The 7,451-nt window shown below is 36.5% G+C and overlaps 1 long non-coding RNA gene across 2 annotated transcripts in view; it reads right to left on the bottom strand.

Moving 5' to 3' along the window:
* Positions 1 to 5,335: 5,335 nt before the first annotated feature.
* The window catches only part of LOC134335438 (uncharacterized), a 38,869-nt gene continuing 36,753 nt past the window's right edge, over positions 5,336 to 7,451 (bottom strand). Inside the window, exon 3 of one of the 2 annotated variants that reach the window (XR_010015598.1) lies at positions 5,336 to 5,421. This is a non-coding gene — a long non-coding RNA (uncharacterized LOC134335438). Of the gene's footprint in view, positions 5,422 to 6,611; positions 6,826 to 7,451 lie in introns of those variants that run through there. The other variant, XR_010015597.1, reaches the window with a different exon arrangement.

Below are 7,451 nucleotides of genomic sequence, written 5' to 3'. Positions count from 1 at the left end.
TTACATCTGTACTGAGAAAATGAATGTCTGATCAAAGTGAAATTAAAGTTTATTGATAAATGAAATCCCAGGTTGTGACAGTTAATTGTACTGGGGCAAAATCTTTCAAGACACTAAACGTTCAGAGTTGTGTAAATATATTGTGCATCTTTAAGACATATTATTATAAGTTATAAATATGGAATAGTAAAAGTATATTCTAAATGCAAACATTTTAAGACATTTATAGCAAACCGCAAGTATTTATTTTTTGGCTTATTTAGTAACTTGCACATTGAAGTGATGAATATACAGTGTATCACAAAAGTGAGTACACCCCTCACATTTCTGCAGATATTTAAGTATATCTTTTCATGGGACAACACTGACAAAATGACACTTTGACACAATGAAAAGTAGTCTGTGTGCAGCTTATATAACAGTGTAAATTTATTCTTCCCTCAAAATAACTCAATATACAGCCATTAATGTCTAAACCACTGGCAACAAAAGTGAGTACACCCCTTAGTGAAAGTTCCTGAAGTGTCAATATTTTGTGTGGCCAACATTATTTCCCAGAACTGCCTTAACTCTCCTGGGCATGGAGTTTACCAGAGCTTCACAGGTTGCCACTGGAATGCTTTTCCACTCCTCCATGACGACATCACGGAGCTGGCGGATATTCGAGACTTTGCGCTCCTCCACCTTCCGCTTGAGGATGCCCCAAAGATGTTCTATTGGGTTTAGGTCTGGAGACATGCTTGGCCAGTCCATCACCTTTACCCTCAGCCTCTTCAATAAAGCAGTGGTCGTCTTAGAGGTGTGTTTGGGGTCATTATCATGCTGGAACACTGCCCTGCGACCCAGTTTCCGGAGGGAGGGGATCATGCTCTGCTCAGTATTTCACAGTACATATTGGAGTTCATGTGTCCTTCAATGAAATGTAACTCCCCAACACCTGCTGCACTCATGCAGCCCCAGACCATGGCATTCCCACCACCATGCTTGACTGTAGGCATGACACACTTATCTTTGTACTCCTCACCTGATTGCCGCCACACATGCTTGAGACCATCTGAACCAAACAAATTAATCTTGGTCTCATCAGACCATAGGACATGGTTCCAGTAATCCATGTCCTTTGTTGACATGTCTTCAGCAAACTGTTTGCGGGCTTTCTTGTGTAGAGACTTCAGAAGAGGCTTCCTTCTGGGGTGACAGCCATGCAGACCAATTTAATGTAGTGTGCGGCGTATGGTCTGAGCCCTGACAGGCTGACCCCCCACCTTTTCAATCTCTGCAGCAATGCTGACAGCACTCCTGCGCCTATCTTTCAAAGACAGCAGTTGGATGTGATGCTGAGCACGTGCACTCAGCTTCTTTGGACGACCAACGCGAGGTCTGTTCTGAGTGGACCCTGCTCTTTTAAAACGCTGGATGATCTTGGCCACTGTGCTGCAGCTCAGTTTCAGGGTGTTGGCAATCTTCTTGTAGCCTTGGCCATCTTCATGTAGCGCAACAATTCGTCTTTTAAGATCCTCAGAGAGTTCTTTGCCATGAGGTGCCATGTTGGAACTTTCAGTGACCAGTATGAGAGAGTGTGAGCGCTGTACTACTAAATTGAACACACCTGCTCCCTATGCACACCTGAGACCTAGTAACACTAACAAATCACATGACATTTTGGAGGGAAAATGACAAGCAGTGCTCAATTTGGACATTTAGGGGTGTAGTCTCTTAGGGGTGTACTCACTTTTGTTGCCGGTGGTTTAGACATTAATGGCTGTATATTGAGTTATTTTGAGAGAAGAATAAATTTACACTGTTATATAAGCTGCACACAGACTACTTTTCATTGTGTCAAAGTGTCATTTTGTCAGTGTTGTCCCATGAAAAGATATACTTAAATATCTGCAGAAATGTGAGGGGTGTACTCACTTTTGTGATACACTGTATATGTTTGTAATATATTGCCTAATTTATATATATTTTAGCTTATCCTTAAGGTGTTCAATAGGGATACGTTCAGGGTTCTGTGCAAGCCACTGGACACCAAACTTGTCAGACCACATCTTTATGGACCTGGCTTTGTTCGCAGGGGCACTTTTCCTGTTCCACAGCTGAAACAGGAAATGGCTTTCCTGTTTTTGTGTATTCTTTTGTGTTATAAAAGTAATTTTAGTTTAATTACAATTTACTTACACAATAAACAATTGTATATATTTTGATAAACAGGTTTCCACCACTAAATTTACAGGAAAAAGACAACAGTATTAAAAACCAAAAGCATTACAACAAAATAATCATACTGCCATTTTTAGTTGTTTTAAAAAAAATGAAGCCTTTGTAAACTGATAATGGTTAAACAAAAGTGATGTTTTTGTAACATCATTGTTCAGGAGTATTTTATTCTGGTTATGGTTTGAAAAACAGTTTTCTAAACAGGTTTTAAAAGTATTTTGATGTTATTGTGTAGTAGAGATTGTGGGTGTTTTTTTTAGTTTTTTATTAAATAATTTACACTAATGGAACTATTTATGTACAAATCTGTCGGTGTGTGGTTCACTGTTTTTGCATCCTGTTTAAAGAATTTATTTTACTATTTAAAAAACTTTTTTTTGCATCTCATTTACTGATCAATCTCTAACCATCCTCTGCTACCATTTGTTGTTACTCGTGAATCTTTTCTAGATAACTGATCAGGTCAACACACTCATTTTAAAGTTAAGCGGTTTATTAAAAAGTTGCAAATAAATCAGCTCTCCCCAGGCTCTCAGGCTGCAGCGTTCTGAGTCTTCACCCTTCGCAGGAAGTTGAAGCACAGACCCCATCCTGTGCATGCAAAAAGTTTTTATACCCCTTGCCAAACCTTATGCTCGCAAAGTGACCCGTATCCCTAGACACCAACCTGTCCTAACCAGTTTTTTCTCCTGGCTTTTATCTGGTTTATGGTTTTACCACATTTTTTGGGGGGTGGGTGTGTGCACAGCTGGGCGCAGCAATTACAGAGAGCAGGATGCCCCGAAGGCTGAGGAATTTACTGCTCTCACACCCCTTTTTATGGGGTTGTTCTGTACCACGAGTTATTACCTAGAATTTTATTAGCCACAATTACGCAAATTCATGCATACATATGTCATTTGATATTAACCATACCAACCAATGAAACGTGCTCCCAGATTTACACAAATTCAAATAACTAGCAAACTACAGAACTGCAGTGAACCAACAAATAAACACGAATGGTTTCTGTGTTTCAAAGCATTAGAAAAAAAATCATTATAACATTAATTATATAGGATTCATTTAGAAGAGGTAATGTGCCAGAAAAATGGTGGGGAATCTATTTTTTCCTACCTGTATTTGTAATTAGCATTAACACGCTTTAGCATCAGACAGCTTTTTTTTATTGACTGCTTTTATTTATTTAATAGGATTTTAACGTCATGTTTACACACTACTTTAAGTTATAAAGTGTACGAATTGAGTTCTGTAATATTCCAGAGTAGAATAGTACCATGTTACTGAGGTTTGGTGAGAAAAAAGCCTTTCTGATCCGAATTCATGTCTGTTCAGCGTTGACTATAAAGATTGAGAATCGATTCTATTAAATTGGTTCAAATCAAGGAACCGATTCTTTTCGGGACTGACTTCAAACCGTCGTATGCGGCAGGCAGACATGCGAGAACACCCAAACGAGTGGTGTGTGTGTGTGTGTTGTGTGTGTGTGTGTTGTGTGCGTGCGTGTGTGTGTGTGTGTGTGTGTGCGTGTGTACAATGATTCAGCAGGTTTATCCTCAGTGGTGCTGGGTCTCCTGAAAGAGCAGCTACAGCAAATATTGGAGCTTATGGAGTAAAATAAGCTGTAGAATACAATGGTATTTAGTAGTAGAGATAGTATATTTATTACAGTGTTGTATTTAATGTAATGTAGTGCCATTGTTATAGATAAATATTTAGTAATAGTATAGCTATTAAAGGTTAGTGTTACAGAACTATGAGATTCAGTATTTAGTGCAGGTTTATTCTACATTTTATTTAGTGAGAGTATACATACATGTTTGTTTATAATAAGTTAGTATTAATTTTAAAGTATTACAGTGATGGTACAACAATTTTAGTTACTAGTAAAAAAACTATAGTATTGTATTAATGTATTGTGTTGTTGAATAGAAGGTTTGAAATGTTTTTACTTGTTGGATTGATTCAGTTTTCAGTTATTTATGTGTAATGTATAACTTTTTAGAAACCCAAACATGTTCATCGAATGTCAAATCTAAAATAATAATAATAATAATAATAATACTTTGAGCAAAATACCTTTAAAAAAATTAAAATTAATATATTAGAACACCAAGAAAAGCTTTAAATGTTAAAAACATAAAGAATTACAATGTTAAATCAAACAATAATAAAAGTAATAGTTATAATTATAGTCTAAACTCTAAATATGTGAAAAAGGACGAAACTATTTACACATGTTGGTTCTGCAGTTCTATCACTTCCTGCAATGTGCTGAATAAACCACTACATGTCAGGATTGTATCAATAATTAACTGCTCTGTGGGTTTTGTTTTCAGTTCTTTTTCAGTATTTTGGTTTCATCCTTGTTGCTTTATGCAAATAAAAGGAGGAAAGAAAGAAGTATAGTTATTATAATTGACTATTTATTATATGGTAGTGTTCTTGTTCGAAGGTAGTGTTTGGTATAAGAAATATAATGACAATGTTTTAAGACATTGTACTGCATGAAACAGCAAATATTAAAGAAAACAATTTTTCTTTTTCCACCCTATCCATACTTACTCATTAAAACATGGGTTTAGTTAAATAGGTAGGTGAATTTATTATCTACATAATGTTAATATGTGGTGATCACAGTCAGTGATCAATCAGTAGTCAGTGTAAAATACTGTGCTAAGTAACTATTATAGGTACTTATAATAGTACTATTTATTATTAAATAAGTTAGTAAAAAGTTTAATAGTACCATATAGTATAAAAGAGTAAGTTAGTACTAGTAGTTACTTAATACTTAATACAGTAAATTGAAATGATGGTAATTAATAAGTATTATAGTGATTATAATACAATATTAAGTATAAGTAATTGTACAAAGTATTTACATACATCTAGGTGGTAAAGACAAACACACTAACTGTATTAGACAGAGTTTTAAAAATTAAGAACGTTATTTTGTAGGCCAATTCATTTCACTAAAGAATGCGTGATTATATCCGGCTGAATGCTGAATTGCCTTGGCTTACGTAAGGTGAGGTATCCTAAGGTGTCTTTTCAGGCCAAAAAAGGCCTGCAGGAGAGAAGAAGAATGGAGGTAGAAAGAGTTAATGTGATAAATATTTAATACGTTCCTCTGTGTGCCCTCGGCCTCACGATGTAATATTGATGTGGTCCGGGTTCCTGAAGGCTGTGCTCTTAGCCCTAGTACATAAAACACACACACATATAACTAAGGTACATTTATGCCAGTAAAGCACAAACACGGCAGCAACCATGGACAACATTGTTAACAGTCTTTAGTTTTACAACTTTTCATGGCTTCAAGCTTCTCAAAAAAACTAAATGTCAACTTTAATTGACTGAAAGCATTGATTTTGAGCATTGAAGCCTTGAATTCCGAATGTTCCGATGTCTGGTACTGAACTTTCTTAAGGATTGTAAAATATTATTTTTGTAACAGTGCTTCCACTTTTGGTTGTTAGTGCTCTAGGGTCTGATAGGCACCAGTGTTTATGTAAAAAGCTGCCCTGCTCTTAGAGCTTTTATTGGTGCACTTAATCCAGCTTAGGTAAAATGCACACTAAGTAAAACTATAATAGCATCACATGCTGTCAACATGCAGCTGATTTACAGGAATAAGCAGAGCATGGATTATAGCAAAACTCATAATTAATATTATGAGTTACTGCTGTGTTTGCATTACCATTCTCTTTACAGGAAAGTGCTTTAATATCACAATAACATGGTAAATCAATTGACCAAAAACAACAAACAAATGGCTTATCATGATTTTTATTTTCCTTCTCCATTCATAGTCTCCTCAGTTTGTCATCACCTTACCACGGTTAGAATTATAAAAAAGAACAGAGCGTTCACATTACGTCCTTATGCTCTAAAATGGAGGCCATTCCCGTAAGTCAGTCTAAACCCACTTCTTTTCTTCCTATTGCACTGTCCCAATTTTGATGCATCCAATTACTCTGAGCATTCCGGCAATCCCTGCTGATTGTTTACACCAGCCTGTAGCAGATTCTTCCTGGGAGCCCTACCTGAAAGGAAAAAATCATGCTATGCTCTTTCCGCCACTGTTTCTGCCGGCATTGTTGCAGTGGCCAGACGGTTATTTTCCATACAACCATCTCTCCCTCAGTCAAGGCTAACTGTGGCTGTTAAGTGCTCAACCAAGTCCAGGTCACAGCTGGATTTGGGCTGATGCTATTTGTCAAGGTTTGACATACAGTTGCAGTTAGACATATTGAACCTTCTTACCTTAAAATATAATGAAGGGATGTTTATAGAATTGAATGAAAACATACAATAAGAAGTCTCAATAAACGGAGAAAGAGTATTTATTAATACATAAGTCGACAGGAAAACCTTTAGTTCTCTTGACAAACATCAATATGTGCTATTATTCAACCCTCAGCCTCAGTACCCAGTGGAATATCTGTTGTCCTTGATAATCTCTCTGGTAAGTGCTAACAAGTTTCTGACTCCATTCTTCCATCTTCTAAAAGCTTCCAGCTCATTGAGGTTTGATGACTTTCGTGCTGCGACTGCTTCTTTAAATCCCACCAAATCCCATCATCAGGTCATCCTGTAAGTCTTAAACAGTAACACAGAGGTATTTCTTTGTTGTCATAATAAGATCGCTAAGGCCTCTTCATGATACCGAGTTATACATTATTATTTTTTGTAGGGTTGAATGTTTCCACTTGCAACTGTAGGCTATGTATTTTAAAATGGTTCCTCATAAAACATTAAATCTTTTTTCCAGTTTTTTTGTGACTAATGCACATGCAAAGCAGACTGTTGTTTGTTCTAATCAGTGTAACTTTAAGCTTAAAATTAAGCTACATTTATTATTTGCTGTTTCTGTTAGTTTGTGTAACATTTATGTGTTGAGAATCTTTAAATGTAAGATAAGAAAAAGGGTGATTTGGGGGTGGATGCATTAGTGTATTGCCCTTAGGAAAATTTGCCTTTGGGACAGAATGTGTTGCTGATGAAAGGAGTATGGAAAAATGTCCCAAATGCAAAGCTGGCAACACAACTATGATCAACTCCTAGATATGAAGCAAATACTGACTGTGGTTTACATTTTCTGCAATCAGCAGACACTTTTATCCAAAGTGACTTCAGTACTGTGACAGTATACAGTTTTTAAGCAATTGAGGGTTAGGGCCTTGCTCAAGGGCCCAACTGTGACAACCTGGCAGTGGTGGGGTTTG

The sequence above is a fragment of the Trichomycterus rosablanca genome, chromosome 21 (genome assembly GCF_030014385.1).
Source record: "Trichomycterus rosablanca isolate fTriRos1 chromosome 21, fTriRos1.hap1, whole genome shotgun sequence".
Taxonomy (NCBI): domain Eukaryota; kingdom Metazoa; phylum Chordata; class Actinopteri; order Siluriformes; family Trichomycteridae; genus Trichomycterus; species Trichomycterus rosablanca.
The sequence above is the reverse complement of the archived record's forward strand: the minus strand, read 5'-3'. Positions and strand labels throughout refer to the sequence as shown.